The 23,352-nt window shown below is 42.5% G+C and overlaps 1 protein-coding gene and 1 long non-coding RNA gene across 6 annotated transcripts in view; both read left to right on the top strand.

The window, feature by feature from the left end:
• The window catches only part of LNX1 (ligand of numb-protein X 1), a 157,400-nt gene that overhangs the window by 2,134 nt on the left and 131,914 nt on the right, over window positions 1-23,352 (top strand). The window lies entirely within an intron of this gene.
• LOC135579347 (uncharacterized) lies at window positions 9,675-12,201 on the top strand. The gene is made up of 2 exons (XR_010472202.1): window positions 9,675-9,884; window positions 11,093-12,201. It is a non-coding gene; the product is annotated as an uncharacterized LOC135579347 (long non-coding RNA).

Genomic DNA, 23,352 nt, shown 5'->3' with positions numbered 1-23,352 from the left:
CAAAAAAATGCAGCACAGCTCTTTTCTTGGCCCTCATTCTCAAACAGTATCACAGAGCAGGGAGTCAGCAGCGAGGCATCCCTCACCCTGTTGGCAGTGTGAAGCAGAGCACTGGTCCTTGGCCTGGTGGCACCTAGATCCTGTGCATTGATGCAAGAACTGCACATCTCTCTGCGTGAGCTGAAGCCTGTCACAATTGCAGTAACATTTTCCGCCCATCCCCGACGCCGAAGGCCAGTCCCATGGGCTGGGGCACTTCTACTGCCATGTCAGACAGCACGTCTCCCCTAATGCTAATGGAGAAGGCTAAGATTAACCAGGAATGTACAAGCAGCTCCCAAATGAGCTGTGGCCAGAAGCCCACGATTAAAGACATAGCAGGCTGCAGGTCGACTGAGGCTGCCAACAAGCCTCCTGAGCAGGAAGAAAACACTTAGAGCTGTCTAAGCACTTAAAGGTACAATCCTGCTCTCTGGGCTTGGCTCCTTTTTTATTTTTTACCTTTTATTTCACCTATTTTTGTTTTTCAGGGAATTAATGCTGCAAACAGTAGGTTACTCTGAAAGATGGTCCTAACTTGAATAGTGGTTTGAATTGTGAAAGGATCGAGGCTTCAGTGACTGAGAAGGGATTGCAATGGGATCAGGCTGCTCTGCTCTCAGCTACAGTGCTGAGTGTCTCTTTGCTCCTAAGTTTCACCAAGTCACTTGAACCCCTCTGCAGCTTCACTGCAGCAAGATTTAAAATTCTTTTTTTCAGATTGAGAGCCGCCTCTCCTAAGACTGAAATTTCTAAAAATGAGGAATTACATGAGTCTTTAGAGGTATTGTGGTAGAGGCAGCCAGTACTTGAAGCTAATGACTGCAAGAGATCACATGTTACAGTCTTTCTTTCTTTCTTTCTCATTTTCTGTATTTTATTTACTTTGAGCATTTGAATTGCTGTGGGGGAAATCCTGGCTCTGCAGATTTCTGAGCACTGTCAACTGCAGTAATACCAAAATATTGCCCTTGGGGTATAGATGTTATAAAGTTTTGTCCAGACAGTCACTGTGTTAGTAACTTTTCCTATTTCTACATGTCTTAACACAGGAACAGAGGAAACATTTACACTTCTTTTTAATAGGAAAAAATGATGGCTAAACCACATCTTGGCAGGGGAAGCAGGGATAGGTGTGCGGGCTAAAATTTCTTTAGCTCTCTTTATATTGGCTAATTGTCAAGTTGACTTGTTTCCATTTACAGTTGAGTACAGTACTGGAAATTTATATGTATGTGTATGTTTCTATATGTGTGCACATGACATGCACATAATTTTTGACAAACTTATTATGCTGTCACTAGAGAAAATAAAAATACAGCTACGGCAGACTGTGTGTGGTGGAAGATGGTTGTTTTGATTTTGTCACAGACAGCATTAGTTTGTACCACTGAGTGGTAGAGTGGAATTATCAGCAGGCTACCACCTCAGGTACATTTGTGCTTATTCTTCCTGATTCATTGTACACTGAGGGAACTGTAAAAGAACATCAAGATAAGCATGCAGTACGCGAGGAAGAATAGCAGCTAAACCCCATTTTCCTGAAATTGTTCAGCTATATCTCTTGAGATGTTTCACACTGAGCCATATACTTAAGGCTCCAAAATTTGGGGTGATTTGGGTATCACACTGAGCTGTGATGAGTTCAGGAGACTACCTACTTGTCTGCAGGAGACAGCGGACTTGCAGAGAAGGGACCAGGCTGTATTTTGGCCCAGTTGGCTTGTGCTGGGAGAACTGGCTGCCCAGCAGCTGCCGGTGGGCTGGCAAGCAGCTGGTAGCCTCTGCAGTGAGGAGGTCCCAGGTGAGCCAGGCTTCTCTGGTCACCCTCCTGCCACTTCCACACTGGTTGCTGCCCAGCTTTGGATACCCAAGCAATGAAAACCAGAAAAATTACATAGATTTTATGCTCTCTCCTCTACCGCTATTTTGCTGTACCAGGCTGGGAGTCGGGTTTTTTTGGGTCTTAATTCCACTGTCTGCAATAGAAGCAACACCTGTAAGCCTTATGATACATTTCTGGATCAGGAGTCCCTAATCAGGGAAGGATTTTGTGCAAATGTGACTTTCCTGCCTGCGAGGGACGGGATTGCTGGCATCCACTCGCACTTTCAATATTTTGAATGCACAGTTATGGATCCTTGTGTTTTGCCAAGCCTTCTAAAATGGGGAATTTGAAGTTTAAAAGACTACAGTGCTTCCTGAAAGGGAAGTCTCAACTGTGCGGACTGCAATATTTGAAATTCAAATTCAGCTCTTGTTCAGGCCAAGGAAATCTTCCAGCCAAAGCATCACAGCTATATCGTGGAATAAATCAGAAAATAACAAATGCCGTGGAAGTCTCTGCTTTTGAAAAGCCCAACAAATCAGCAGCTATTCTGAACTGTTCAGAAACTGTCCAGAAATTGATTCTGTTGGGAATTTTTCTTGTAAACTGTTAGCTAAATTTTTAATTCATATAGACTGTTTCTTTCACCATCTGTTTGCAAGACTCAAACTGCTTGTGATGAGTGTGTGAGGTTTGTCCTTGGTTAGGACAGCAAGTCACCACAGCTCGCCACTGTCTGCTGGGTGAAAAATGGGAGATTGAAGGGACAAGAGTGAGACAGCTTTTCTTAGTGCCGTAGAAGGACTGATGTTTATAATGCATGTGATGAAAAGGAAGCATTTTTGCATGCCTCTTTCTATACCGTGAACAATTGCCCACTTAGTCGGGGGTGGGCGGGAAGGCCTGTGAGTTTAACACAGATATTTTAATGACTTTTTCAGCCTGGGTTCTGTAGTCAGTGATGCTGGCAAGGCCCTTCATGACATGTACATGGCCCCTCCAGGTGCCTTGCTGCTGCTGGGTACTCAAGCAGCTCCTTGAGGCAACTCCTTTCACCTGCAGCGAGCTACAAGTTTATATTCCCCACCATCAGTTGTTGGATAGGCCATTGCAATGCACACCTGTGGTTTCTGGGCTGGACAATAGATACCTGGTCCAATGAGCAGTTTTTCTTCCAAATCTAATTTAGTCTGTGACTGGTCCAGGCTTTCTCATTTGGCCTCCAGCAGTTCAGATTCTCAAAGGAAAATCGCCACAGCTCTCTGCTCATTGCACTGGCCTCTGCAAAGCCACAGGTCTGGTTGCATTTTGCTTTGCACCTTGTAGTATGGCAGTCTAGCCTTGAAGACCTGCACCAGGCTTGAAGCCCTGCCCTGGGGTGACCATTCCCAGCAAAAGGGATCCTTTGACATCCCGTACCAGGAGCCTGAGAGGTGATAAAGAAGGAGAAACTGCTCCTGAGAGCTCAGCTGGTGCAAACACAAGCCGTGGAGGCCTGCTGTTTCACTGGGACTGCCTGGGGTGGCAGAAAATAAAAAATAAAGAGTCCATTCTGCAGAATAATTTGTAAAGGTACACAAACATGTAGGTTCAGTCAGCACATAGAAGGTTTCAGCAGTTAGCCTTGGAAATATTTTGATTTCTTGGCTCGAATTTCAGCCTTTTCATCTAGGTACGTTGAACTAATGTGTCCTCTGTTTTCCTCTTGTGAGCAAGAAGAAGCCAAAGAACACATCTATCAAAAAGATGAGAAATCAGGGGAAGGGTAGAGAAATTAAAAACCCTGTTTTCAGTGCAGTTGTTTATTTCTGTCCTCAGAGGGGACAGAGGTGTGTTAGACTCCTAAGTGTAACTGTGATTAACCATGAGAGCTCAACAAGGTTTGGTTTCTACCAGTCTCTGAATTCAGAGGGCACTGGGGGAAAGACAGCCTAAATCTGGAGGTTTATCCCTCTATTGATGTGGCAGCAGGCTAGTTCAGGAGCTCTCATGCATTAAATCACAAGTTGGTGCATTCAAGAATGAAGTTCTTTAGTGTATCTGCATATTAATTGCCATTAAATTGTGAGAAGAAGGGGAGAGAGAGAGGGAATGAGAGAATCCCATCTCTATAGAGTGTAAAAAACCCCATCACTTTAGTGACTGGACAAAGTCCATTGTCAGCTCAGCTGTAACATACAGTTTTCTGGAGGGCAAGAACTATTCAGGTGTTTCTGAGTTAATGAATAATTGCAGTTGCTATTCAATCAATACCTCACCCTGTTATCTAGAACATATGATATGGCACTACAATAGGATACTTCATTCAGCTTTAACGTGTCTGAAGTGAAAGGTTAGGGATCTATTTATGAACATCCTGCTAAGTCACACTGTGATGAAAATTGGACAGTGTGTGGAGGCATAGACACAGATAATCATAGCAAGGCTCTGAGTGTTCCTATGGTGTTCCTTAGATTGGATTACATTGAATTTGACTTGGCTCATTGGAAAACTTTTTGCATCCATTTAACTGGGTTTCCTGTAACTTCTCTTAAAATTGTTTCAGTCTCAAAATTCTTGGTTTAGACTCTCCCCACTACCACCCCCAAAGTATGTACTTTTTCCCCCCTTATGGTATGTTATTAATGTACAACAACAAGATGTTAAGAAAAAAAAAAGTTTTCAGAATACATAACTAGATTTCAAGTTACTTTATTTTTCTTTGCAGTGATTTCTATTAACAAGCTATATCTAAAAGATCAGAGTATTATAAACTTTTTATTGTTAATTACATAAAGTCTACAAACTACTGATAAATATGTAATATATTCCACCTACATAAGCAGTGATGCAAAAAAGATGCTCATCTGGGAAGGAATCTACTTGGACTAGAAAATAAAATGCATCTAGATGTGGTGTTCATGCAAAAAGCATCCTCTCCTTCCTGTTTTGCAGATAGTTTCATACTTCCTGTGTGCAATTGAGCTATTATTCTTATTTTTAGTTGAGACAGAAAATTGCTTTCCCTCAGCACTCTGCAAGTTAAATGTCTGTGACAATACAGTAGAACAGACAATAAGGTGTTTGAGAGGCTTGTACTAATCCATTGGTACAAAATAGAAGTATGTGGTGTGTCTACAGTAGATCTGATACAGAGCTGTCTTTTCAGCCTCTTTCAGAAATTGCTGTATCTTTGGTTAGTCATTTAAAAATGTGGGAGTCTTTCCTGTGTGCAAGAATGTGAAATTTCCTCTCGTGAGTCAGACCAGATTTTGTATGATTCAGTTTGTCTGAGGAAGGAGCTGAATCACCAGTCCAGTAAGTCCTGGAAGAAGGAGAAGCGGCATCACCATTCAAGACGAAGATGCTGGCCTTTGCTCTGGAAACGTTCCCAAAATGCTAACCCAACATTTTGGAGACATGTGGCTGAAAGACCCATTGTGAATACAAACCTCTGAAAGCCAATGTTTGTGGTGTGAGAGCTGGGGCTGTGACTGCCATCAGTCATCCTCTGACTGATGGTCTCGTCACTTGCAAAATGAACTCAGTGGAAGTATTGCTTGGTGAGGAGACTCCCCTAAAACCCAGACATCTAAATCTAAGAGAAAACACCATTTCCATCTCCTGTTCTCCTAGAGTAGACTCTAAGCTAGTCCCACTCATCAGCAGTAATTTTTCTTTGGCAATGACATTTCTAGGAATCGTGTATAGCTGCTTAGAGCACCACCTCTTACTTGGATAACTGAAATTCAGCACTGAAACCTCTGAAGGTGGCCTATTTCATCCAAAAGCATTTATCCCTCAGATTTAAGATCAGAATTTATATCCCCAGTCTGTAATCATGCAAAACTTAATTTTTGCCTTTTTTGTTTTGTTTTTTAACCTGAGCTTTTCTTGGAGGCTGAGGCTCAGGTGGGAGGACTTTGTGCAGACTGAAACAAAGCTTTTCTGGATTTCATGTGAGCAGCAGTGGATTGCAGTCATATATTTTGGGTTGTTCTGTATTTTTTTTTTTTTTGACTTTTTGCCTTTCTGAGGCTGGGACAGGACAGTACCTGTGCCCAGCACCACAGCTCCTACCCCCAGCCCCAGCAAGGCAGGAAGGCCATTGAGATTAGAGCTGATGCAGATGGCTGTGCTCCAAGGTGCACATTTCCTGCAAGAAAGCTCAGCTGGGAATGCTGAAAAACAGCTGGAAAACCAGGTTAATGTTTGCCTTATGCAGTGGAGTCCTAGACGATATTGGGAAAAAACTACTCTGTCCTGACAAACTGCTGCTCCTTTGCAGAAGGTTTTTTATTTGTTTGTTTACAGCATTTGCACACAGAGGATTTCTCTTCCATTTCTCCCCTTTAGTGATAGGTCTGTGCTGTCATGGTTTGGAGCTCCAGTTCAACATGGAGACGAATTCAGACCACACACTGAGGCTGAAGAGGAGATGTTGGCCTGGTAGAGCTGCACACCAGGTGCATCACCTCCTGCAGAGTGTATGGCCAGCACAAGCTTCCCTTGTTGTGCCAATCAGAAAAAATGCCAGCCACCGAATTCACAAGCCTGCTGCTTACTTTTGCTGGAGATGCCTGCCTCCAAGCACACCCCTTCCCCACTGCCAATGATGCCTCTGCACCTCCTGCCCTCTCAGTCCCCACTCAGGGTCCCCAAAACAACCGTGTCCAGGGCTGTACCACAACCCTCTGTGGTATGCAAACAGGAGATTCCTGGAGGCGACGGGTTTCCTGGGTTTGTAACGTCCCAAGAGCCCATAGGTGCTGGTATTTAGACACCCAGCTTTATATGAAGGAGGTTTTCCTTTTGCGTTCAGTGCTCCCACTGGCCTGTTTGTGATCCAGATCAATTAACCACTGATGCTGGGCTTCCAGAACAGGAGAAGATAAATGCCCGGTTTAACAAAATGAGGGCAATACATGTAGCTGTGTAAAGCTTCCTTGCTCTGCTTGCTCTCAGAGATGGCTTTCCCTCCAGCTCTTGAGGCAGAACAGCTGTGCCACCAAAATATCTTGGCTGCTCTTCTCTGCTGCCTGTTCTGCAAGACCTTCACTTCTGTCTTCCACAAAACAAGAGAAATCTGCAGATGTTGAAAACATTGTGAAATATGACCCATCAGATTTAAGCTATAAAATAGTTCACCCTCTGTGATGTGCTGCTCTAACTCCATAGCTGTTTATTGTTTGAAATGAATTCTTACTTGAAATGAAAAATTCAAAAAATTAGGACAGAAATGGATAAGGGATGTTGATTCATGTGCAAGGGATGCTTAAAGTTTTCTTCAAACCCACGGATCATGGGTATGAGAGAGAGGCAAATGCCACCTCAGCTTTTTCAGTCTTCTTAAATTTGACCTCATTTAACATCTGCCAACTTTGCCTGACCCAGAACACCACTATAAAATTTGAGTTTCTCCAATTGAATTTATGGACTAGAAGAGCTATTCCATACTGTCCTCTGTCACAGACTGACAGGAGGCTGAGGCACTCGGTGTGCAAATAACAGCAGCAGTTCCTTCCCATGGGAGCAGCTTGGCATGAGCATCCTGTCCCAGGGTGGCAGCTCTGGCTGGTCCAGGGTCTCTGCTGCACTGTGACATGACACAGCAATGTAGTCACCCATCTCTATTCTCCTGCTTTCCCTTCCACCCGGCTGCAGATGAGACAATTTGAGCATTATTAATTCATAATTGTAGAATAAAACCACAGGGAGACCAGAGAGAGTCTGTGACCCCTTCCCAGTGTAGCACATGGCCATTGAACTCTGGTTTTGCTTATGTACTGGTACCTCTCTGCTGTGATGGTTAGCACAAGTGTAAATATCTCTGACAGCTCTGAAAGGGAGAGAAAATCTTTCTTAGGTCACCGGAAATAATGGATTAGGTCACGAAACCTTTTTGTTTTAAACAACGTGATTTGCTCAAGGTGGGATGTTTGCATGCAAGCAGGATACTTCAGTACCTTTCAGAATCTGCGGTTAAAATATTCTCCTTAGACTACCTTTTCCACTCATCTAACTTACATAAATATTTGACTTGAACAGATACCACTATTAATCTGTTTAGAATGCTGCTATACTGTTTACACAGAGAGGAAAGCTGTAAGCCTGCTTGTCCAAATAGTTTTAAGCAAGGGCAATGCTGCTTTTTAGCACCTGGCATAAATATTTGGGAAAATTTATAAATCCCAGATAACCTTGCCTCTTTCAGATGTATTTACTGCTTCCTAAACCCTTTTGCCTAAAGGTCTTCTCTTTTTCTGTTGTTCTTTGGGAAGAGCTTGATTTTTCTCCATGAATTTTGTTTGCATATCCTTCATGATCTTGATCAATGCTGTGATTTTATGAATTAAAATGTTTGTCTACCTAGATTTGTACAGGTAATACAATCTAGTAGAATACAGCCAGATCACTTGAAAATGCCTGGGATGTAGGTTAAAACATGCATATTTGAACAGATCATTTCAGAATAATGCAATAAGCTGTCTCTTGTTCTATCTGTCCTAGCTGTCTTCTTACATCCGTTTGAATTGCCTTATTATTCCCTTGAAGGTTTCCTGTGCCGAGAGAGATTGCTTTTAAATAATAAAAAACCATAGCACCACCACAGTGCAGTTGAGTTTTGTTTTGAAGCTGTCTTTTATTAAGCTGAGAGGTGTTTGAAACAGGTCTGTTTTTTAAAGATATTATCCATTACCAATGATTTTCATTTGTTATATCTGCTAGGTGAAACACATATGATTGCACATGCAAGGGAAAAGAACCCTACTGTATTCTCTAAGCAGTTCATGGTGGGTGTTTTTTGTTGTGGTGTGTTTTTATTGTTGTGTTTTTTTTTTTTCTTTGTTGGTTTTTTTTTTTTTTTTTGTTCTTTTTTATTTTCTGGCTTTGAGCCAAAAAAAGATCGACTGTGATATTTTGATATGATTATCATTGTTATTATACTAACATTTCAAGGGCGAGTCATCTGCTCTAGACTCTAAGTGATGCACACAGAGCAAGGGAGAGACGAGTGCCTTAGGGCAGGAGTGTGCTTTGTGCATTGAGATTTCTATACAAACTACTGATAACTGCTATGAGACAAAAGTATATTTATGAAGTGTTTTCCCAGCTTCATTTAAGACTCTGCAGTCTGCTCTTTTTCTTTTATTTTCTTTTATTTACTTAAAAAGAAAAAAGACAAAATTGCTTTTGCACGAGAGCTTCTTTGAGTTTGAGAGATCGGTTTCAGTGCGCTTGACCTCTTGTACTAGTTGTTCAGCCTTTCAGAAAACATTAGCTTCCTGGTTTTAAAAATCTGGGTCTGTTGAATCACAATTATAAAACTGCAATGTGATGAAGACAAAAACTGATCACTGGAGTTAAAATGTATTATAAATAATGATCTTGTTAAGTACAAACTTGCCTCATGAACAAGCAATGATCTAAATTTTGAAATGAAAAATCTAGTTTTAAAAAATGGGAAGAATCTGACATGCCTTGGCATAATTTCCACCTGCCTCTGTCTCAGTTCCCTTGCAGACAGAAACACGGGGGAATGCAAGGAGTAGACCCAGAGGAGATCTGGGGATGGTGGGGTCTGCCTGACCAGGGCTTCATGGGCACTGAAGGGCAAGAGGAGGCAGTTCGGTGATGTAGGAGAAGGAGGTCAGAAGGAGCTGTGGGTGGGGAAGCTGTGGATGCTTAAAGACAGCACACCGCCAGCACTGACAGCACACAAGCTGGGGACAAAAGACTACAATAAAGCCAGGAAAGTTTCGAATATGTTTAGGTGGCTGCTACTAAAATTTGATTTGCAAAGGAGGTTGTTCTTGTGGTCTTGAAGTTAAATCAGATCTTTTTCATAGCGATATGCACAAATATCACCTGGAAATTCCAGTCCGTTTTCCCTAGGATCCGTGGACCTGGTGAAATTTTGTGAATGGTCCAAATGCCATGTGTGCAGGAAATGAATCCCCACATGGAGGAGAAAATGTTAAAGTGGCACATCTTTTCTGAAGAAGTCAGAGGAGGAAGAGGCAACAAAATCTAAGAGGTACTTTTAGTGGAACTGTGCCATACTAACATGCTGTGCAGTGTCATGTTATAATTTCTCTTTAGTTCACAGCAATGTGATTTCTTTCCAGTCAGCTTTCTCATAAGCAGAAACTCCACTAAGTTGCATTTAATTACAACACAAAGATTAAAAAATGATTTGTTCTTCTTGAACTGGTGCTCTGTAAATGTTCAAAGTGCCTGTAACCCCTACTGTATATCACAGAGCAAAGCTATAGCCTCCCATCTCCAGGAAGGTTGCCAGAACCCTATTTCTGCATTGTCTCTCAGTCAGGAAATCTAAACATGTATTCCAGTTTGTCAAACTTCCCAAAGTACTGCTATGTATTTTGTGGCGTGGTGAGACTCTGTTTATACCTCCCTCAACCATGAGAGTGAGAGCACTGAAAGAAGAAAGGAAAAAGAATAATGGGAAAGAAGAACAGAAGTAAGATGTTTCCCATTGGAAACTGCAAGTATTGGTAGTATACAGGCTGTCCGATTTCAAAGTTGGGGGCCCATCCTCAGCTATTACATATGTTCAGCCAAATACATGGAAAAGCTGACAGTGACTGAGCTGGCAATTGTTTGGTCCAGACTTTTAGAAAGAGGGAGAGGGAAGGAGGAAGGGAGAGAGAAGAGGAGGTGGTAGATGCAAACAATGAATTTGTTTAGGTGTTAACAAAATTCATTTGAAGAAAAATGCAAGTACAGATGTCCAACAGTTAATGCACTTCGTTTGACACAAAAATGGTTATAGATTTTCCTTTCCATATGTTCTCTAATTCTGTTGAAACAGAATACAGCAGTTTTGGTGGTAGTTTTTGAGTTGAATGATGATGAACAAAATAAAGTTTTTTAATGTGTACTTGATTGATTAAAATATTTGAAAAATATTAATCAGGTTAACCTTGAAGAGGTCAAAAATCTCCACCCAAAGCTACCTGTTTATTTCATATTGTTAGTATTTACATCCTTTCCCAAAAAGTTAATGCAAAGACCAGATACTCTCAGCATTTTGAAATGTTAGTCACCTATGAAGGTGTCTGGAGGATGCATAGATACTCCATCTGTAAAAGCTGAAGTTTGGAAGTGTTGTGTGCCCCTCCATGCTTACCTGCAGTGGAGCAATCCTTTGTAATAGACCATGAGAAAGGACTCCTCAGGGCTGATGCTCATCTCTGCTCTGAACCTTTCTGCCCAACATAGGAAGAAGCTGTTGAGCTAAGACCTACTTCAACATTATTGGGAAATGAAGACAAGAAAAGCCTCAGAGGGTGAGATGCCAGACAGTCCTGCCCACCCCCACCACACCACAGAGCTGCTTTCTGGCCTGGCAAGTCAGGAGAGGAGTCAGGAGTCCTCTTGGCAGGAAGTCACCATCCAACCTGCTTTTTATTGTCATCCAAATAGTTTCCCCATGTTTTCTGTCATTCCCTTCCTATGAGTACACTTCGCTTTAGTTACTATTGGTCTGGGACCTGTCTGCAAGGAGAGGACTAGAGAAATGGTGGCCAGCAGAAGCTTTTCAGGGAAAGGTAGTCCAGGACACACATGGCATACTGCTCTCCTTGGCATGATCTTCAGGCCATCAGCAGAGTGTGCTGATGTTGACTTATGACAAGTGTTGTGATTCAGGGTTCACATTTCTGCAAAGTACATACCTCACAGAGCTTTTCCTGCAAATATTTTTGAAGTCGTGGAGCTGCCCTGTTTTATGAAAACTGCTGCTCCAAATAATTATGCGTAGGCTGCAATGTAGCATTGGGGCCGGGTGGTGCATTAGCTGGTGACGAGGCAGGGGTTGGAAATTTAGCTCTGCTTCAGCTCCTTTCCCTCAAGCAGATCTCTGCAAGCAGGAAGCAGAAAGAAATTCATGCTTGAAATAGATGAATCCAGGTTGTAGTATTCCACTGCAGGAAAGGTTTTATAAAATGCACAGCCTAAGCCTTATGTGCTGCAGAACAATCCAGGCTCTTCTGCAATTGCTGAAGGAGTTTTCTTCTTGATCTAAAATGCCTGTACTTCCAGAACAGGCTCTGACTTTTACAGTCCCAGATGGAGCAGAAAATGGTTGGTTTTGGATTCAGCTCATCAAAACCACAGACAGAAACACTGTGATAGGCTGCAGTCAACTCTTTCCATGAACAGGCAAGGCAGTGCATTGGATGATATGCTCTGTGGTTATCTGCTACTTAAATATGCTGTCCCAAATCTGTGTTCGTAACAAAAGTCATGGTAGAGACTGTGAGACAAAGCTCAGTAAAGCCTCTACAACATGACTCTCCTGTTGGAAATAATAAAAGAAGAAAACATGACTTGTTTCTTACTCCCTGTTAACACATCTATTTCTGGACAGATTTTTAGTCCTGCATTAACCAAACCCTAACAATCTCCCAAAAGGAGGGAGGATGACAGGAAGACTGAATGGCTGGGGACTGGGGGAATGGATGAATGCTGTGGAACTGGAGTCTCTCCAGGTCTCCTGAGCTATTTCTGGTTTTGCAACGCTAGTTACTTTGCAAAGCATTTTTCTGTAATTTAAACCTATCTGTTTTCATGGATGACTCATTTTAGGAAATAGCGTTCTGGCTAAAGGCAGATCTGCACAATGTGCTTAGAGCAGAAATATCCTTCTCACCAAACAAAAAATGTATGAGATTTTCTGTGTTGTCCAGTCAAATAGTGTGCCTGAGATGGACATGGTTCCCCTAGTATTTCTATTAAAATTTAGTCTCAAACCTGGTAGATCTGAATAGATTTGTGTAGAGAAATTAAGGCAAAAGTCTGACTATCCCTACCAAAAGTATGGAAGAGCCATCTCTGTGGGGCTCAGTGAAACCCTACAAAATGAAAACAGGCAACAGATCAGGAGACAGATGACTCCAAGCACTATAAAAACATTTTAAATAAAATGTATACTTGGAAAACATTTTTCTGGGAACAGGCTTCTTGTATAAAATATACAATCTGCAGCTCAGATTTAAGAGAAAAAGAAAGAGTATGTTCCAGGCTTGCTACGGGGGGTGGTGTAAGAATCAACTGGGTAATCTCTTAGCATTAAAACTAAATATGTAGCAGTCAGAAAAATAGATATTTTACCAAACTGATATTACAATGGAGTAGAGAGATTATTTTATGATCTCTCTGGGTTCACATATGGCAGCTAACAGTAATGTTTGTGCAGAATGATCACCCTCCATGAATGCCTTAGAAACACCTTAGTATATTGAAATGTTCATAGATATGTAAACTTACAGTTTCTCCATGTTGACAAAACTATTCTAATGCTGCTGACATTCCTGTTTTCTGATGAAACAGAGTAGATGGGATTTTTCCTTCCACAGTAAGAAAACAATCATCTGGATGATAAAACAATTTCAAATACTCAGCATCATTGGCACAAAACCCCAGCCATCTGCAGCTGATCTGAAATCATCTCATAAGGAAATTGGCCCAAAATGGCTGGTCAGCGGCCTTGCAGGTCAAATCATACATCGTAGCACAAGCAGTAAGAAGGCTGGAGGAGAGTTAAAAATAAGAAAAACATATCTAATGTGACTCTGAGACTTCAACACACTGAGCTTTCTTCTTCCCAGGAGAGCAAGAACTTATAACTTTCTTTCAGTGAAATAAATTGGTTGATTTTTCATTTCTTAGTGTGGATTTTTTGGGTGTTTTCCACCTTGCCAGCAGGATTCCTTGCTTACCCCTCGCTGACACCCTTTATAGTAATATTTTCGCTACCTTTTAAAGATCTTCTCTTCCTTTATTTTCCTGAGCACTTTCAAATATCTACCACTAGGTGCACGTCCAGATGTGCAGCACCTGTACTCCTCTTCTGAAGACAGACTTCCAACAAATTTGCTCATTCAGTGTCTTTATCCATCATGTTCAGAATATGCTTAGCTCTTATGTGATTGTAGAGATATAAAAAGGCAATGTAGGATGTCTTCATCGTTTGCTGGGATCTGCTAGATGGCTAAATTAAGCTACTACTGTTACTGTGAAAAATAAATAATTGATTACTCATTTTTCAGTATATGGAAGTGGGAGGCAGCTTTCATCATTAGAGGACTTACTTATTTTTCCATATCAAAACTTAATAGGTGGCTCTTTGTTTAGTAAATAAACCTGTACTAAGGATATACACAAAATCCCATTGCACATTATGGCAGCATTCCCAAAGGATATGACTATATGAGAAATAACTCTTTTATAAGTACTCAGGCAATAGTACATGCTCATGGGGTTTTTATGTTTGCGTTTTGTTTTGTTTTTTTAGTGTTCTAAATTCATAGAAATTTGATGTAGACTTTTATTTTATTTGAAATGCACATTTTTTTTCTTGTTACAATTGCTGAAGTACAGGTTTCCATGGATGGTTTTAGTGTCCCCAAGATTGTCAGTCTATATAACAGTGGCCAAAGGGAAAATCTTACCCTTCACCCCATCAACACAGTGGACTGGTTTTCTGATCACAGTTTTTTTAGATGGCAGCTAGCCAGTTTGGCGGGAACTGTTTCTAGATAGAAACCCCACAAGATCTTAATAGTTGCTATCAGTTAGATATGATCCCTGCAGTCTGTCACTGGGACTTGACATGGGTGAAATCCCAGTGAGTGTAACACTCAGGACTGGAGAAAATATCAACCTTGTCATGTGACATTGTATTCAACTTTGAAACCCTTTGAAACACTGTGCTGATGCCAGAAAACAAAAACTCCTGTTTTCCTGCCAGCATTCCTGCCTGTCTGATACTTCAGAGAGCAGGAGCCTGGAGCCCCATTACCTATGTGTTTTACAGCTCTCCCAGGGTTTGAGGTGGACTGAAGGGTTCACACCTTTTCATTTCCCACCTCAGCTGCCTATTGTTTTATTTGCTTCCCAGTATCCAGATGTGTAGACCCTCACTGAGAGTAGTATTACCTTCAGTGCCCACACTACTTTGAATTGATGGTTCAAGCACATAGTTTTCTTTATCAAGCAGGATGCAACCTTTGGTCAAGGTTCCTCAGCAATGGTTGATGGGAAAAGGTAGCAAGAAAACATCTCTCCACAGGTGTTCTGTTCTCTTCCTCTTTCCTGGATGTGTCCTGTGGGGCAGAAGCAGGGTGCTGGGCAGGATTCTCATTCTGACCCCATTTGTCTGCCTTTGTTTAGGAATTGGAGGTTAGCCATTTCATTTTCAGTCAAAACTGCCTAGTTTATGTAAGTGCTAGCTTATTTCTTACTGATGTGTCATCTTGCCACGCAGAAATACTAGCACCAGCAGTGCTGTGTCTCCACAGGACCTTCAGAAGAAGGTCAGGGACGTCCAGCTTGCAAAAGGTTTTGAGTTTCCTTGTTGATCACAACAAGGGTGCAATTTGATTAGGTATCCGAGCATCCATTTTTGTTTTTTTTTTTTTGTCAGGAACATTATTTTTGCTGATAACCTCTCATCTGGGCAAATCTCAGTGTAACTCTCCCCAGGCTGATTGATGGTTTCCTGGAGCTGGTGTTGCAAGGCTGGCTGCTGAACACTGCTTCCTCCAGAGGCTCCGCTGAAGCAGTTTGGAGCTGTAAATGGATCGCATACGCAGGCAGCTTGGGAGCTGCAGTATGCTAATGTTTTATGGGGTTTTTTTCCTTCTCATTATGTCTAATACTGGTCATCCAGGTGCCATGGGCTTTCCCTTCCCCAATCGTCTTTGTCACGTGAACTTGCTAGGAACTGTTTATCTGACATTTATATTACCAGAATAAAAAATTACTGCATTTGTATTTTTCTTTATTTCAAGGTAGTTGTACCGCTCCAGAGGCATTAACAACTGTAGTGCTGCAGGAATATTTGTTTCCATCTTTCATTTGGCTGATTTCCACGTTGCATCTGCTCTTTGCTTTTAGAGTGATGGTAAAACTTGAAGTTCATATGTGTGATAAAGATCTGTATGAATGGACTTAATCAAGATTTCTTCTATAACAAAGTATGGAGATTGTACTGACCTACCTGACCAGTCATCCAAAAAATATGTCTATGGATTCAAGTCATTTATTAGTCTTGGCTCTTATTTTATTATTTTTTTGTTGCTCACCATGAAATTTTCTCTTGCTGAACATGAGATCCTACTGGGGATTTTGATAGCTCTGCTCCACTTCTGTTTGTGTGTGATTGAAATATGCTGCTGTTTTTGCTCTATAAATGTGAATCTCTTTCAGTTGACAGAGGTTTTTGTAGTACAGATCACTGCATCCAGTGTCTCAGTCTGGATTCCATGGTCTTACTCATCCCAGCCTGTTAGTGTTTTCTGCTGGTTTTTAGAAAAACAATTTTAGCTTTTATTTCCTGTCAGATCATCTTCCAGCCCAGTTTACCGCCTCCACCAAAAGTCTCTGAGAGAGAACTATGTAAATGTCTCGAACTATAGTATAAATAGATCTTGCAATTTGTTTATAAACACGCCTTTTTGCACAGATAGTAGGAAAAAAGAGCAATAAAGGCATTTTGACAAAGCAGCACCACTTAGATCACCACATGTTTATTCACTAGCCTAGGCTCTTTCTGGAGTGTATGATAAATAAATACATGACTGAACTAGATTTACTGCATGGGCATCTCCCATGAACTGATGAAGGATGTAGCAAAGCAGGGCAGAAAGTCCCATCCTGTGTGGTGCCAGTTTGAACAATCCTGCTTGGAGAAAGGAGGCTTGTTCCTCCCCAGCCCTCTCCCTGTCCACGGGGGTGGCCGTGCTGCTGCCCTCCTCACAATGCGGTCCTGGGGTCAGCTGGGAGCCTGACCCTGGGCACTGGCTCCCAGGGCTGGTGTGTATGTGTGTGTGTGTGTGTGCGTGCGTGTGCAAGAACCCCCAAGCTAAATTCCCACCTCCCTGCGTGTAGGGCATGTGTTTCATCATGGCCTTAGATTGCTTCCAGATGAGCAGAGACAGCTACAGAGGAAAGCCTGTTTGCAAAAGTGGTGATGCTAGAAATGGACTTTCTGCTTGTGCAGCTTTGCTGCAGGCATGCTGAGGCCAATGTCTGCTCTGGGAACAGCAGAAAAGGGGAGACAAGAGCTGTTGAGCCCCTGTCTACACTGCTCCCTCTCCCGGGGTTGCATTTGTGCTCTGCAGCAAACTACCCAGAAAACCATCTCTGGATCAGCTCTCCTTCCTCCCTACAAAGCAGACAGGGAAGATGGACACTTTGGTGGCATGGGCCAGGGGGCTGCCATCTGCTGGTAATTATTCTTTTTTTTTAAAAAATTTAAATTAATGAATGCAGTTCAACACCCTTTCAGAGGTACCCCAAGACTCTTTCATTAAGTGTGATTATGCTGAGGAGTTGCCCATTGCAGCAGTCGGTGGAGGCAGGACTAGCTGACCATGGGCTGAGGGATGGCTGCGTAGGTGGTGCATCCAAGCAGCGGGTTCTGGAGGTCACAGGGTGTCACAAGCTGCCGTGAGTCAGTAGAATTGCATTGCCGCAAAAAAAAGCAAACATCCCACTGGTTTGTATAAACAGGCATATAGCCTGCGAGAAATGTGAAGTAATCCTTCCGTCCTGCTCCACATGGATAGTGCCTCAGCTGGACTATGGCAGATGACGCATTTCCAGAGGGTCTGGAGAAACTGGAGCGAGTCCAGAGGGCAGCAGCACAAGAAGTCATGTTTCTGAGGCCTGTCGTCGATGAAGGGGAGACTGGATGATTAAGTTTACAGTTGTCTAAGAGGAGTAGTGGTACAGGACCTGGCTGCAGCCTTAAGGGATGCGTAAAAGCTACCAGGGCTAGTCTGTCCTCCTTGGAATCAGTAGAGAGGATACAAACTAACAGACTTCAATTTCATCCCAGAAAATTCAGGTTAAACATTGAGAAGAGCTTTCTCTTGGTGGGGAGGAGGGAAAAAGTTCTTGAGGATAAACTCTCTGACAAGGCTGCAAAGTCACTGGTCGAGTGCTGATGATGTTCTTCTTGGGAGGGCAGGGAGGCAGCAGACAGCCCCGCTGCTCTTTCCTGTCCTCGCCTTCCCTGGGGCATGGGATGCTCCCCTGGCACCCATTGCCCTCCCCACTCACCTAAGACAGCCCCATCGACTGTGCTGAACCCCTAGATGGAAAACAGCTGCCCGATTCTTCTAGCTGTACTGACCTCAACTTTTCAACACAGATTTTGTTTTTGAAGGAATTGACATCCTACATTAGATCTAAAAGTGAAACTAGAAACTACACTGCTTATAATTTTGCTACAGATTTATTCTTGGATAATACTAGACATTACAAAGGTTCAAAACAAGTTAGGTAAGGTCAGTGTTGTGATTCCAGATTGTTTCTTTTCCCCTTTCAGATGTGTTACGCCTGGCATTTTAGTGACTCCAGTTCATAGCCCTATTTTTGCTTTGTGTGTTTTGTTTTTTGTTCAGAAACAAAAAAAAGTGTTAAAATGTGTCATTTAAAGGAATTTTGCAGCAGCATGACCATCTATTTTGGAGCTTGGTAAGTTAAGAATTTCCATATGTCATGGCAGCAGCCCTAAGTCAGAGTACAATGTATGTGTTCTCAGCATGTAGAAATGGTAGAGCATCAGAGTGAATGTCTGGGAGAATCCACCATTTGTTTCAGGTCGATTGCTCAGTCAAAACCTGAAAATATTTTTGGCAAGGCTTTCATAAGCATAACGGTTTCAGGATAGAGCTGCTGCAAGTGCCAGAAGACCATGAATTTAGTTCATTTTTCTTGAGGATCCTGGAAAGAGTATCAGTACAAAACCTTTTCCTTTTATCTTTTGTTTCAACTGGATTTTGATAGTTACAGCTTCCGTTTAGGCTGACTCTGGCAGTGGATAACCCATGATGGGAATTCCACGGGTTTGGGGGAAACAAAAAGTTTTACATGGAAATTTTAGACACCCCTGTGAAGTGTATCACCACAGAAGTGGGTAGTTGAGTAGCAGTTGCAATACCTCTTGGTTTCTAGATTAATGGATTGTTGTTAAACATAAGCATGATCTGTGATTCTGTGATCCCTAAGAGTTCAATAGTGGAAAACAGAGCTTTAAAGTGTTTTTCAGAAAAGAAGCACAGGCTGCTTTCTGCACCTCCCAGTAAACTGGGGACTCAGGAGGATGACAGGAAGCTTGCATAAGTTTGCTGAGGCTCTCCCTGAGGAAATTTCTCTTTGCATCTTTCATGATGGCCAGAAATAATGTTCTAAATCAGAGCAGCACTTCCAAGCACAGGTTCATGTAGTTTGAGCTATATTTTGGAAGAAACTAGTCTGCTGCTCAGATGAGTGCTTTTCACACAGATAGTTCTTATTTGATAAATGCATTTTCAAGGTTGTTGGTTTGGGAGTTTGTTTACTTTTTAAAAGTATGTAATTTGTGTGGAAATACTTTCTTTTAGAGAAAAAGTGAACATTCATCTTATATCCAGAAACACTATTTATTTATTCATCTGTCCAAAGGGTAAAGCATTTGACCTAAGTATAAACATTTTGGCTGTAAAGGTGCCACAAATATTCATGGGAATTTTTGTTTGGGTATCTGAGACTTGTATTTCCCTGGAAAAGATGATCTTCAGCAGATCTTTGGTTCATGTGATGCATTGTGAGCACACGACTGCCATGAGGAATTGCTCTTCTTCATAAGGAGAAGAAAACACACTGTAGCATGAGGAGCACGGCTTTCCTCCAAAACCTACCCAAGGCACAAGCGTGATAGTGCTCCTCTCCTCATGTAATTCGGATTCAAAATATTTTTTATTTCTTCAATTGCAAAAACTTTGGCTATTTCAGGTGAAAAATTTTCAAGGGCAGAAGAAGGCATGAATAACTCTTTTCTGATGAGTTCTGATATAAATCATTGAACCACATTTCATTAATATTTTATTTTGCTGCTGCTATTGCTTAAGTGCCAGGCTAGAGCAGATGCTCAGAAGTTTACTTCTTACTGGCTTCTTAAACATTATCTGGTTTTTTTTGTATCACTTATCTCTCTTTTTGTCCCTCAGAAGGAACTGTCCTATCATAGTGACATAGAAGATACTCAAGTAATTTTTATGCCAGTATGTCTTTGTTTCATTTGTAAAATTCCATTTTCTTTTAAATTCAGGAAAGATGCTGAATGACAATCTTGAAAGCGAAATAGCTATTTTTCCTTAGGAAGCCAAGAGCTTGTTTTGAGTAGCAGACTAGCAATAATGCAGTGAGACTCATTGGTCTAAATTAGGCACCAAGTTTTCTTTTTTTTTAGAGCATTACTTTGGATGTCTCTGAGTTGTTTGGGATATTGTGGCCTCCTTGTGTCTGCTTCTCTTTTTCCTGATCCAGGCCTCTCTTTGAGAGAAAAGATTGGTTCCTCTGGTTCATAACTTTGAAAGTTATCTTTCCGAAATCCGGACTTTTCAAGAAAATCGCACCCTCATTTGGTGCATTTAACATCCCTTACCATTCCCGAACCCCCCAGACCCTGCGCTGTGGTGCTGCCTCCAGCTTGGTAGCCAGCGTTGTGTCCTGCCAGTGTGCAACATGAACCCTTCTCTGGGAAATGGGGCATCTCTCAGCATACTGTATGCCAACAACAACAAAATAATTATTAGTAATAAGCAAATGTGATGGGGTAACTTGAGCAGGTTTCCCCAGCATCAGTTCCAGGAGACCATATCAGAGTGCAAGTGGTTGATCCTCAGTCATAGCACCGAGATATCTTTGCAGTATTGTACAAAACGTTTGTCCATGTTTGCATGCTTGAGAACAGAAGGTTTCTTTTTTCCTTTTTTTTTTTTTTTTTTTATCTCCTTGTAAAAACAACAGATTCCTGAGAAACCCCTGAAAAACTCTGCCAAAATGCTGGTAGAAATGAGAAACATAGTTAAGCTATGAGTCTGAAAATGTGTGCGGCTCCTGAGCTGGCTGGCAGCCTCAGCTCGCTGTATGAACCTGTCACCCGAACACAGGAGGCTTTTTTCTGAACTTCAGAACCATTCCTTTCTTTTCACTGTTGTTTATCTCCAGTGCTGAATGCGGAGAACGGGACATAAATCACAGAATCACAGAATCACAGAATCGACTGGGTTGGAAAAGACCTCAGAGATCATTGAGTCCTACCCTTGGTCCAACTCTAGTCCGTTTACTAGATCATGGCACTAAGTGCCATGTCCAATCTCAATTTAAAATCCTCCAGGGACGGCGAGTCCACCACCTCCCTGGGCAGGCCATTCCAATGCCTGACCACTCTCTCTGTAAAGAATTTCTTTCTAATATCCAGCCTAAATTTCCCCTGGCAGAGTTTAAGCCCATGCCCCCTTGTCCTATTGCTAACTGCCTGGGAGAAGAGACCAATCCCCACCTGGCTATAACTTCCCTTCAGGTAGTTATAGAGAGTGATGAGGTCACCTCTAAGCCTCCTCTTCTCCAGACTAAACAACCCCAGCTCCCTCAGCCTCTCCCCATAGGTCTTATGTTCAAGTCCCTTCACCAGTCGTGTTGCCCTTCTCTGGACCCGCTCCAGCACTTCAATGTCTTTCCTGAACTGAGGGGCCCAGAACTGAACACAATACTCCAGGTGTGGCCTCACTGTAATTTCTGGTATTCTGTAGTTACAGAAATGTGTCCTTGCTGCAGTACGTACTTGCATCTAGCTCATTGCTGCTCAGACTGACAGCAGGTCAAAACTGCACAACACCCATCTCTGGTTTTAAAAATAAATAAATAGCAGACTCTGTTGACTCTGATATGGAGAAATGCACATCTGAATTCTCTGTTGTATGCATGAGGTGTTTCCTCATTTACCAGGCTGATAATTTTGGATGTACTTTCTGTGGTGATGTATCTCACATGAGAGCTCAACAGATAACAGCAGGAAAAGAGGCTGTGACTTGGGGTTAGTGCCATACATATGAGGTCCTGTCTCAGTGGGATTTACTCCATCAGTGATGCTGCAAAAATGTCAGGAGCCCAGAGCAACCACCACGAAAATATGTAAGCATCAGTAAGAAGAAAGAGAAGAAACAAACTAAGGTATAGCAATCCTTTTATATTTCATATCCCTTTCCTTCTGTGGATAGCTGTCACACAGCAAGCAGAGCAGAAAGAAATCAGCAAACAAGTGGAAGGTGCCTTAGATAGATGGACAAGGGCAGCACAGACAGGCGGAGGAGGGAAGCAAGCTGAGTCTGGCCTCAAGCCTCCCCGTGTCCCAAGAGTGTCCATGGTGGCAGGGTCAGGCCCCCTGGCCTGGGCAGTGGCCTTGAAGATGAGCAGCCCAAACTTCTTGTGGGGAGCAGGGACCTCCCGTGGGCCACCTCCACTCCCTGTTTCGAAGGGCAGGTGCAGTAAGGTACTAAGCAGGCGGGAATAGGAGGCTGTAATGAGCCATTAAGGGATGGAAATGGGTTGACTCAGAAAATGACGAAATGCAATAACAAGAGATGGCCAAAACTCCCAGGAAGTAGGAGTGCAGTAAAAAATGTGGACTGTTCCTCGGAAGGAAAGCAGTGAAAGCCTCACTGCCTCTGACAGGAAAAGAGACATACTTCACCAGGGTAATGTTTAGGTTATGCAGCAGGTCTTTTCCATCTCTGATTCCTGAGATCATACAGCCAGGCATGTTAACTATAATTAAGCAAACCATCAGGCAGCATTTACCCAGGGGTGTGCCTTGGCTGCTCTGTGATGCAATTGCCTCCATTAGGCACAGCTATCTGAGCACAAGCATCCGTGACTCACGGGTGGGGGGGCTGTCAACCTGTCTGACTGCTCACAGACTCAATTAAACACCGTCACGGAGCAAAACACAGTGTCCATTTGCACTCTGGCATGCCATGGCAGCCTGGCCTGGTGCGTCAAGTTACCTTGTAAAGGTGCCTGGTCACGACCACGGGATGCGTGGTGGCACCCTCCTGCATGTGTATGTGGAGAGCTGGATGTTGATCCAGCACTTTAATGACAAAATCAGGCTTAGTATAAATATTGCTCTCTGCCACCCCCCCCCCCCCCCCCCCCCAAACAAAACAAAACAAAACAAACAACCAACAACAGACAAAAATCAACCAAACAAACAACAAAAAACCCCCAACAAAAATAGTGGAAGTGGTGATGTACACTAAACACTGTCCTTTTTAGAGGTCTGATCTCTGCTTGCTCTGAACTCAGTCCTTACCTTTATCAGTGTCATTTTTAATGCTGCACACTTGGACTGCTGAATGGCAGAGATCTCCAGTGCAATGCAGGGGTTGGTGTTAAGACTCTTGCCTAATACTTGAAATGCCTTGTTTTTATTCCCTGCTCTGATGGTCTAATCCCAGATTCATCCCAGCTAAATTTAAACACTTAACAACTCTGCCTGAGGTAGGAGATTTACTTCCTTTCCGGAGAAGACAAGAATGACACTGGGCTGTGGTCTTTTTGTACCTTACAATTCTCAGAAGCTGGGAGGGATCTGAGGAGGTCAGGGAAGGGCTGGGAAAATATGAAGAGAATGGAAAAGAAGA

Source organism: Columba livia, chromosome 4, assembly GCF_036013475.1.
Source record: "Columba livia isolate bColLiv1 breed racing homer chromosome 4, bColLiv1.pat.W.v2, whole genome shotgun sequence".
NCBI lineage: Eukaryota > Metazoa > Chordata > Aves > Columbiformes > Columbidae > Columba > Columba livia.
The sequence above is the reverse complement of the archived record's forward strand: the minus strand, read 5'-3'. Positions and strand labels throughout refer to the sequence as shown.